Raw genomic sequence first — 11,679 nt, 5'->3', positions numbered from 1 at the left:
GTGTGTGTGTGTGTGTGTGTGTGTGTGTGTGTGTGTGTGTGTGTGTGTGATGTATCCACAGAGTCTAGAAGAGGGCAATGGAGCCTCTAGAGCTACAGGCAGTGTGAGCTGCTGATATGAGCTCTGGAAATCAACTCAGGTTCTCTACAAATGCAGCAAGTGTTTTTAAGTACTGAGCCATCTTTCCTACCACTGAAGAACCTTTTGAAAATATTTGACATTTCAATGAAGAAAAATAATTGTGTAGGACATCAATTAAAGAAACAAATATTCATAGCTTCAGCTGTACTTATGGCTATAAAAGCAAATGTTTATAATACCTGCACTATATCATTAGAACATTTTACAAAGTTTTCAACATTGTGAATATGGGATAATAGATCCCAGAGTTACACAAACAAGTTTTAAATATCAAATTGATAGTTTATAAATATAGGGGCTGCTATGCAGAGAATTCATGTGTCTTACTAATGTCAAACTTGATTATGTCAGTAGCTCATCCATGAATTAATTTATCAACCATTTAATTGGGTCACTGTATATGCCAAACTTTCTTTTAAACATTGGGGCAAGAGACAGAGGTGAATTAATAAAGATAAGGCTTTTCTGTAATATGTATTTCATATGTATTTTAACACCCACTGTGCTGATTTTAGATATTATGCAGTTTTGAAGAAATAGGGTTAGGACAGAATAAAAAACAACTAAATTATTTATACTCTGTAAATTCATGTAGAGTATTAGAAGAAAGTTTGTGAGAAATCCAAACTTTGGAAAACCTTAGAAGAATGGGATGTAGAATGTGCAGAGATACAAAGGCTCCTTGAAGAAGCCCAGGCAGTAGGGTGGCCTGTGGACTGGCATTTGGTTGGGGTGTTCCAGCTTCTTAGGAGATAACAAGAAGTCATCACAGATAGAGGAAAGTGCATTGTTATAAAAGAAATTTCAGACAAGGAGGGGAAGGCAATAGGAGCTGAACCCGAAACGCTAACTGAAGCCAAACTATGTAGAACCTACTGAATCTTTAAAGGAAATGTAGTTTTTTAGCATCAGTGAGTTTTTACCCAAATTAAGCTCTTATATAAAGGAGAGAATTTCAGCTCATACGTGTGGCCATGTCCATGCTTAGCTGATCCACATGTTCAGATATCATCAGAATTCTGTGTATTACTGTCTCTCTCCCAGGATGAAAAATCCTTGTTTATGCTATTTGTATTGCTTCAGAAACTGTCCCCCCAGCGTCTAACAGGCTCGGCTACAAGTCTAGCAACTCCAGGTAGGCCAAGCTTGTCCTGGCGACATTGTATCAACACAATGTAGAAATTGCCAACCCAATTAGCTCTGCTCCATCTTTCTTGCTCAGGAACACTGTTGCCACCAGTAAAGGCAGCACTGAGGGCTGGGCAGATAGGTCACCCAGAAAGTTCACCAACCTGAGTTTGAGCCTCGGAACCTACATAAAACTGAATGTGATGATGCATACCCGTAATGGCAACACTTCTGAGGCAAGATAGTAGGCAGAGACGTGAGAAACGGCTGAAAAATGAGGGGCATCCAGGATGAAATACACAGCATAGATGTTTAAGGAGTAAATGATGCTGTGCTGTAACAAGGTCAAAGGAGAGAAAAAAATTCCATGGCAAGCTGTGTTATACACATGTTGTACCATACATTTACCTAACACTCACATGCAACACAGACACACAGACACAGACACACACACACGTACACACACACCATTACTAAATTTGCAATAAATTTAAAATAAAATATAACACAAGACTGAAATTTGAGATCTTGATCCTTGCATCCTAGTTAAAAGTTAGACATTGATCATTTCCCAGAACCACAATGATAAGAAAAAAAAGAAAATCCATGAAAAGGAGTTCTAGGCAGGCCAAATGCATAGTTACCACCTTCTTTAATTCCCATAAATATAGTGAAGTCACACACATATTCACATTCCGTGTTCTGTCTTCTTTCCTCATGAAATACATTCTGATAGAGAATATAGACAGTACCTCCAGCAGTCATGAGGACTGTAGTTTTTGATCCCTCTGATTGGTTTGATGCCTCCCTCAGGATCACCGCAACACAAGCCCACAGTCCCTCTGTATGCTCCTCATGAAATCCCTCTCCACTGGTGAGTGTGTCCTTTTCTTACAGGAGAGTTCTTACTCCGGGGACGATTAATACCAATAGCGCTCTTGTGCTTCCTGGCCTATCTGATAAGTACTCTTGACATCTACAGAACAGTCTAGAGCACAGTAAGGAATTCGTGGCAGTAAGCAGCACAATTCCTAAACAACACAAAACTGGAAATTCACATCCCCAAATGGGCATTTTGAGCCTGTTGAAGTCTCCTTCCAATCCCTGTCATTGCTCACTGGACTAAGAAAGCGCTGAGGCCAAATGTTAATGCAATAACACGCAGAGTATTGAAAGAGAGACCCGACATCCTGCAGTAGCTGTTTATCGAGACAGGTCTAGGTACTGTGAGATAAAACCCTGGAGGACAGAGTGTTCTTACTGCAGGAGCTTTGCAATACCCACAATGGTGACTATAGCTGGAGGTGTACTGAATTGATCCAACTCTGTGAATGTTTACAACTGACTTTGAAATGAAAAGCAAAGTTGAAAATACAGCGAGTTTTCCCTGAGACAATAGAGGCATGTGGAAAACAGTTTCTCCTACTCCTCATATGGATAGTCCTTCTTTGTTCTGTTTTATACTGAAGAGTCTGGAATAAACGGTGAAATCTGGGCAAACCGAAGCAGATAATTAAAATTCCAGACTGCCAAACAAGTATAAGTAGCTTTAATGTTTTACTGAATTTGAAAAGCTGAGTTGCAAACCTCAAAGTTCCAGTCTGTCACCCTTGAACGATTTTGACTCACATTGTATATGTTAGTTACATTCTCTAAAAACAGTGTCCTTGTATTATGGTATATGATAATCAAGTTCATTAAAAATAGATATGCTGAGGTATTGTTCCATCTTTGTCACTTGGGTGAAATAAAAACTTGCAAAATTATTGAAACTTTTAATTAAGACCTCTAAAGTACATAAAGTATCTTAGGGTTTTACTTAATATGCCCATTCCCAGGGAACGTTTTTCAATTAAATGTTCCTTCATAAAAACCAAGAGCTAAACTCTCAGTCCTTAACTCTCTTTTTGCAATGTTATTAGCAATGAATAGTAATTAGTTGAAATTGTATATTGATCACAATTCAAAGCCTGATAATTCATTTCACAACATACACATTTGTGCTGTTTTCCCTTTAAGCCAGTTTTAAAAACATAAAAATTGAAGTGTATAGAAAAGTGGATTTCTGTGCTTTTTTTTTTTAATTGACTGGAAGGAAAGCAAACAGTTTTCCAAATCTCAGCAGAGGTCTTTAGAACAGAAGCTTTATACTGCACACTTTTTTCCTTGCATTGGTCCCCGGAAATAAAAGTATTTTAAATCAGGTTAACATAACATGGTTTTAGATCATGAAGCTGGATTTCCCTGTCTGTCCTTAGCATCTGCATTCTTTCTTTCTTTTTTACTTATTTATTCTTCTCTCATAAAATACAACTGTTGGTATCATGTTGTTTTTCAACTTATACAATTACTCTTGTTCATTCAAATGCTGATTTCTCTACCCCACTACCTGGTTTCAATCCAGACATTGCATTGTGATGCTTATTCTAAACATCACCTGTTTCAGGTTTGTGTGAACAGGCCAGCATTTGTTCTCTGTAATTGTCAGTAAAACAACCAGCCAATTCTGTGCAATGGAGAGAATAGAGTGGGACATCCTGGTCTGGAGGAGAGAAGAAGGAAGCGACTGGGAGGAAAGGAGGAGATCTCAGTAGGACAGGACTTGGAACCTTGAGGAGAGATGAACCAGACCTAAGATATGACTAAAAGCAAGTATAATGTGGGAAATCTGAATGGAGGAAATTATGTGCACTTGGAGGTTTAGGATGGAATCACTATTGCCCAGCATTGTGCTCCAGATTAATTAAATAAATCCTAGTCTCTGTGTGGTGATTTGGGTATACAGCTGGTTTAGGAATAACCGCTGTTTAAGTAAAAGATAGTAAATATTAATAACCCACAACATATACGCCTGCTGCAGCCTCCCTTCCCTCAACTCCTTCCGGTTTCCGGACCTCCCCTTTCTCCTACATCCACTCATCCTCTGCTTCTCTTTAGAAAAGAGCAGACTTCCCAGTGATATCAACTAGACACAGCATAATTGAGGTGATAAAACTAGAAACAAACCCTCATATCAAGGCTGCACAAGCAAACACAGCATCAAGAAAAGGGTCCCAAAAGCAGGCAAAAGAGTCATAAAAACTCCCTTTCCCCCTATTAGGAGCCTCAGAAATATTCCAAGCTAAAACAACCACAGATATATGCAGAGGACCACAATGCAGACCCCTGAGGGCTCCACCATTGCCAATCCAGCCTCTGTGAGTACCCGTGAGCCCTGTTTAGTTGATTCTGTTTTCCTGATGCCCTCAAACCCTCTGGATCCTGCAATCATTCCTCCCTCTCTTTGATGGTATTCCTGAGCTCCACCTAACGTTTAGGTGTGAGTCTCTGCATCTACTCTTATCTGTTGCCAGAGGAAGCCTTTCTAGTGATGACTGGGCTATGCACCCATCTATGAGTGTAGTGGAATACAAATGAGAATCATTCCATTCAGTTGTTTTTGTTTGTCTGTTTTTGGTATTTGTGTTTGGCTCTACCCTCGGTCTCTGAGCCACCCAGCTTCTGGTTCCCGGCCACCCCTGCTCTTTCAGACATGGGCTCCCTCTCATGGACCGGGTCTCAATTTAGACAAGATATAGGTTGGCCTCCCTCACAATGAGCTAACATTGCTCCGGTACATTTTTCAGGCATGACAGCTGCGGGCTGAATGTTTTGTGCCTGGTTTGGTGATCTGATGCCACCATTGGGAGCCTTGATAAGGTGCCAAAGACGGCAGGTTGAGGCTCTACATTCTTCATGGCCAGGTATCCTCACTAGGATCACCCTCATAGATCCCAGGAACTTTCCACTGTGCTAGGATTCCACATCACCCCAGAAATACCCTCCACCCAATTCCAGTCGTATTTACCTGTACCCTCAACCTCCATCGCTTCCTCTCCAACCTGATCTCTCCTGTTCCTATCCCTACCTGCCCCCAGTCCACCATTTATTTTCTTGTAAAAGCTTTCTTGTATCTTACAGTAAGGAATGTGTGGAAAAAAAATGCTCTACAGACTAATTATTTAAATTTTAAGCAGCATACCACAGCAAAAATTACACTCCACAACAGCAATTTATAGTAATAAGCCATAGTAATAGATTGGTTAATATTTTGAAATGTATGGGCTTTCCTTTCAGATGGATAAAGCGGAAAGGTCTATCCTCTGTGACAAATGTCCCTATAAATTCTGCTGGGCAAACATTCCTGATTCCTTATATCTGGATGCTCTAATTTACCTGGGAATGTAATAAATTCTCAGTGAACTCTCATATGTTTTAGAAATAACAATGTCTCCTTTTGCTCTTTTCCTCTGGCACAACTCAACTCTATAATATCAATATAACAGGTTTGTTTTTTGTTTTTTTTTTTCTGCCTTGAAACTTTAGTGTTTCTTATTTGTTAATTTGTTTTCGAAGTCTTAGGAAATTTATTGCCATATCATGGTGGCCTTAGTTTGATTGCTAGAAAAAAAAAAAAGAAAAGAAAAAGAAACAGACATTAAAAGAGAGAATCAAATCCCAAAGTTGTCCTGTGACATCACATCTATGCTGTGGCATACACACACACACACACACACACACACACACACACACACACACACATAATAATAGTAATGATGTGGACATTGATTTGGAATAAAAAGAAACTACCACGAATTATTGTGAGTTCCATCCATATTTCAGTTAACTAAAATGTTATGTTTGGTTAAAGGAATTCAAAATTTATTTTTTTTCAATCTATGATAACCAAAGAGAATCAAATTGTCATATGCCCATTGATGAGAAATGTTTTGTGACTTAAAACATGTGTTTCTTCTGCTTCCCCCAACTACATGTCTACATAAGTTTTGTTTTATTTTGTTTGTTTGTTTTGTTTGCTTGTTTATTCTTTGTTTGGCCCACAATTATATCCTATATTCAGATAAATCCAATAATGACTTCACTACATTTGTGTAGTGGTTGATTTGTCAGTAATGTTACTGTTTATTTTTGTTGTTTATAGATCCTTCTGTGTCCACCATACTATTATGAGCGAAGAAATTCCGATAGTGATAAGAATGACTGACTTCTGCATTCAAGATTTACCTATCAGTGCTCATTACTCTACACTGACAAAGAAGCAAAGAACGTGACGTTTCTGGGGGAAAGATAGATGCCTCAAGGGTTAAGAGAACTAACTGCTCTTGCCGAGGATCTGGGTTCAGTCCTCAGCACCCACATAGCTTATCACAATCATCTGTCACTCCAACTCCAGGGCATCTGATGGCCTCTTCCGGCCTCCACGAGCACAGCCCTCCTGTGATGTGCAGACATCCATGCAGGCAAAATACTCATGCACATAAAGTAAAATATTAAAACAGTGAAATAGACCTTAAAGAATGTGAGTAAGACTTAGAAAAGGATAAACATGTATATAACTGTGAGCATCCTATGTGAAGGGGTGCATAGGATGGAAATTTCCTCAGAGATGACATTTAATCTAACACCTGAGTGCCGAGAATGGTCAGACATAAGGAGGCTTAATAAAGAGGGGCGAGATGGTGTCTGATAGTGATAAAGGGGATACATGTGTGCATACACATATATTATGTAATATATTGCATATATTTTATACTATATGCATGTTTATATGTACATATCATAATGAATTTAGCTTGTTTCAATCTCTCATATATTGAGCCACTTTTTTTTAATTCACTTTACACCCTTTTTGTAGCCCCATCTCTCTTCCCCTCCCAGTCCCACCATCCCTCGCTCTTTCCCTCCCTCTCCCCTTTTTCTCAGCAAAGAGAAGCGTCCTTTTCCATCCACCCCAGCTCATCAAGTTGCATCAAGACTGAAGATGTCCTCTTCTCCACCATGGCCTGGCAAGGCAGTCCCATAAAGCAAACTGGTCAAAACCTAGCAAGTGAGTCTGTGTCCAATGCACTCCCTACTTCCCTTACCAGAGGATCCACATGAGGCCTAAACTGCCCATCTGCTACATCTTCGTAGGGCGGGCCTAGGTTCATAGTTCTTATATGGTCCTTGCTTGGTCCTTCAGTATCAGCAAGACCCTCTGGGTCCTGGTTAGTTGGCTCTATTGGTCTTCTTGTGGAGCTCCTGTCACCTTCACATCCTTTTCCCTTTCCTCCCACTTCTCCATAAGAGTCCCTATGCTTCACCCAATATTTGGCTCTCTTTTGAGGTGCTGCTATACACATCCATGACTTTCTAGGGGTCTTAGGAACAGAGCCCATGGCAGCAGACCATCTACAGGACTATCTCATAGAGGGTGTTGGAACAGAGCTAGCCACTGTTTCACCTAAACGAATTTCTACTGTCCATTAACTGGTCACCAAATTTCCAGTTTTATATAATTTCCTTCAGTGTTTTCATGTTCTCATCTGCATGGTATAATTCAATAAGGCAAAAACGTCACCCTACTCTCACAGTGCTTCCTGTTGTGAAATAATTACATTTTGACTTTACAAGAAGAAGGCTGGGGGCACATATATCCTCTATATTTGCACTTGTGAATTATAGATACAGGAGCAAAGCACCTATGGGAGGCAAGGCAAAGAGTTTCAATTCCTTTTTTTCTTTTCTGATGAAATCACATCAGTTTCCTTTTTCTTTTGTGATGAAACCTCAGAAGCTTATAAATTTCTACAAGTTTGTGTTGGCTGAAGTTAGCTGGTGGCCATGTTTCTCAGTACGTGCCTTCCCCTCCTTTGGGGAATGCATCATAAATGAGATGGACGGCTTAACCAATCGTGTAAGTACAAGGATGGATAATGTGAAGGTCGGGGACTTAGCCTTGCCTGGAGATGTGCTTCAGCTGGCACACTTGATTTAGTGTCTATCTAAAATGCTTCAGGGGCTTCCACGTACAGTTCCTGCATCTCACTATTCTAAAAGTATTGTACGTGGTCAGCCTAGACTACAGATTCCCATCACAGTATCAGACTCTCTGGAGATGGACAGATCCCATCCGATGGGACACAAACTTCCCAGCTGTCCCCAGCCTTTACTGGCTCATATTCCTCATTTTTCCTGCCAGAGTACTGTAATTAGTGACTTAGTGAGCCGTGCTTTGATTTATAGTCCCCTGTTCACACATCCTATTTGCAGCTGTCCATCAGCTTTATATCCATTTTTGTGCCTCAAAAAGAAAATAACCCAAACTCTTGATTGTCCCAGTACCTTGTGGCCTTACTGGACCCACATCAAAGGTTGTCTTGCTATCTTTCCTGTTGCTGTGATAGAATAGCCTGTAAAATTTTTTAGGTAAAAAGTGGTTTATTTTGGCCCCACTCTTCAGGGTATCGTAGTCTTATCATGGCAAGGAAGCCCGAGTGATAGGAGATCCATATGTCTAGCTGGTAGAATTGCAAAAGTAGAGAATGGTTCAGAATCATTCATACTCAGGCAGCATGCTCCTTTCTATGACATTCTGGTCTCTATCCCAGAGAAAGGTGTTATCCAAGACTGGGTGATCTTCCCAAATCTATCAGTCTAATCAAAATACTCCGTCACAGGTGCACCCAGAGGCTATGCTAATCTAAGTTATCCTTACAAATTGCCCAGAGATTTGTTCCCTAGGTGAGCTCAGAGTCTATCAGGTTGACAGAACTCTTCATGTCATCCATCCCACTTGTCCTCTCCTTTCCCTACATTTGTACTGAACAGCTGCTCAATTCCTCATGGTATTTCTTATGGCTTGTCTTTATTAACGAGATCACACGGATAATGCTGCCTCATACCCAGTGAATGCCTGCTCTTCATAATATCTCCCTTTAATATACTCATATTTCCTATTGTAAAATAATCTCTAACGCACATGTAAATTTTTAATCAAACTGTTTTACATCCTGTAAAAATTCCTTACAAATAACATCCACTGTCAGTGTGGCCCAAAAGCTGGTCTAGTGTGAATACAAACTCACTCCATACTCTCATCCTTTATTCCTGCTCTGCCCTGAGCCCTAATACTGTACCAGACTATATGCCATATCCCTGCTAGGTCAGCATGTTTTTACCTATAGTAATTCCCTTGGTCCAAATTTCTCCTGATCAAACCAAGCTCAATTTATCATTCCCAATCAAGATATGCACCCTTTTATGTGGTGTTACAGAACCCTGTATGATACAGTTATGACTGCCCTCACGAAGTATCTCTGATTGAAGAGTAGTGGAACAAATGTCATGAAAGTAACCAGCCACTTTCTGATTGGATTTAAGGCTTGCTCCACAAAATGAAACCAGTACTTGGCACCGTTATCATTGCTAGACAGGTCATGGGCCTTACTGGAGAATCTTACACTATTACTCTTCTTAATTTAGTACTAAGCCATTTCTGAATGGCTTAACATTATATCCACAGATCAATGCATCTCTTGGTCCTTATCAGAGAAGCTTTTTCTTTCAATAGACGGTAATTAGCACAGAGACTCACAACTGATGAAGGTATAGAGGATAAGAGACTGTTGAATTCTCAGTCCTATATGGTATCTCTGTATCAAATAGACTCATTCCATGGCTCAGGGTTCATTTCAGAATGGGAAAGGAAAATGTGTAAGAGCCTGAGTTGGTGACTGACTACAAGGAAGCAGCCTTGACATGGCACAGCACCTCCACAGAGGGCCACAATGACCCTCTAGAGGGAGATACCATCTTTGGGGTTTTCTCATATTATATCAAACATATTGCAAAAATCAGAACAGTAGTGTTTAAAATATTAAGGCCAGCAAGATGGCTCACTGGGCAAAGATACTTACAACAAAGCTTGATGACCTGTGTTAGGCCCCTAGAACCCACACAGTGGAATGAGGGAAACAAGCAACTCACGTTGAAGAGTATCATGAGTTAGCATCCTACAACAGGAGAATTTGCAAATGGTTTCCATTTAAAAAGAATATAGTGAACAAGCATTTGATATCAACCCAACCAAACCAAGTGATTAGAAGATGAATAGAATGCTTCCCTCTGTTCATAGCAAATCAACAGTACATAATGGACATTTTACCATAAACTACATGCGGTTCCATGAATTGCAGATAGGAAGTGGTTGAGGAAAGGATTATAGCAAATGAGTGTGAGGGAGAAAACTTTCATATTTAAAAAGATAATAAGTAATGATTTCATTAAGGTTTTTGAGAGTAAACATGATTTTTAAAATGTCTTGACACATTTCTAGGACACACAATTGTGAACTTATAGTCATAATTGCTTCCAGATCTGTAAAGAAGGAAAATGAACTACCCGTTGGAAATATCCATATCACTTTATGTTTGTGATTTCTGTTTTTGTGTTTAGCTCATAGAACCATGGCGAATTTAATTACTTTTGTGTCAGAAAGAACTAAATGCATTCGTTATTTTTTATGATGTTCTAATTCCATGCCATCTTTCCTTCAGGGAACTGATCACAGAATTCACAGAACCAGCTTTTCAGTCCATGGTTGACCAACAGGCAGTATTAAAATGTACGTCCAGGGAAAGGTCTGAGTGGAAAAATGAAAGGCTGCAATGGCAGAGCCACTGGCCTCAGGCAGGCTGAGCAGGATCATTTCTTCAGTTTAGTCATATCACTGAGCCCTGTCAATTCTGGCTCCTCTTCATCATTCTCCTCCTCTCCCTCTCCTCTTTCTCTTTCTCCCTCTCCTATACATCCTACTCCTCCTTTTACTCCTCCTTCTTTTATTGTTGAGGTTTTGGGGTTGGATTTTATGTTATTGTTTGTTTGTTAAGGAAGGTTTCTCTATGCAGCTCTGGCTTCCCTGGAACTCATTATGTTGACCAAGCTGACCTTACATTCATAGAGATCCGTCTGCTTCTACCTCCTGAATACCATGGTAAAAGGTGTGCACCACTGTGCCTGGCACAACTCTGCCTTCTCTGCCATCATGGGTAAAAGAATGAGACTGGAGACTGGATTTAGTATTTTGATTCGGAGTCAAGTGCCTCTATTTTCATAAAACGTTAATAGCATTATTGTAGTTAGATTCTCAATGTTATTATTATTACAGCTATTTCTCATGACAGATGTTCAATTTAGAAAATTAATTCTTTCAATAAATAATTCCTAAACATATAAGTAGGTTTTTCAGTATCTCTCTTCGATTGTTTATGATGCCTGTGGCCTCCAATATGGGTAACATCATACCTGTATTTCTCATAATACTTAGCTTTGAAAATTAAAATGTAAAAAAGGAGAGAAAATGGTTTTCAGAAATTATGTTTTGATTTTAATCTCCACTGAATATACACTGCATAGCAACATGTTACTTTTTTTGGTGAATGCATTTAAGAGACTAAAATAGCCATATCGCCTGTATTTTTGCACCAGTGGCTTAAACTCTCCATTCTAGCCCTCGATGGTTAACCTTTGTCTCACTCATCTTACTGCATACTTGAACATGTTCTGCATTCTCTGTGGTTACAGGAGAGA

This window comes from Psammomys obesus, unplaced genomic scaffold, assembly GCF_907164565.1.
Source record: "Psammomys obesus unplaced genomic scaffold, mPsaObe1.curated_primary_1811, whole genome shotgun sequence".
NCBI lineage: Eukaryota > Metazoa > Chordata > Mammalia > Rodentia > Muridae > Psammomys > Psammomys obesus.
Note: the sequence above shows the minus strand (reverse complement) of the source record.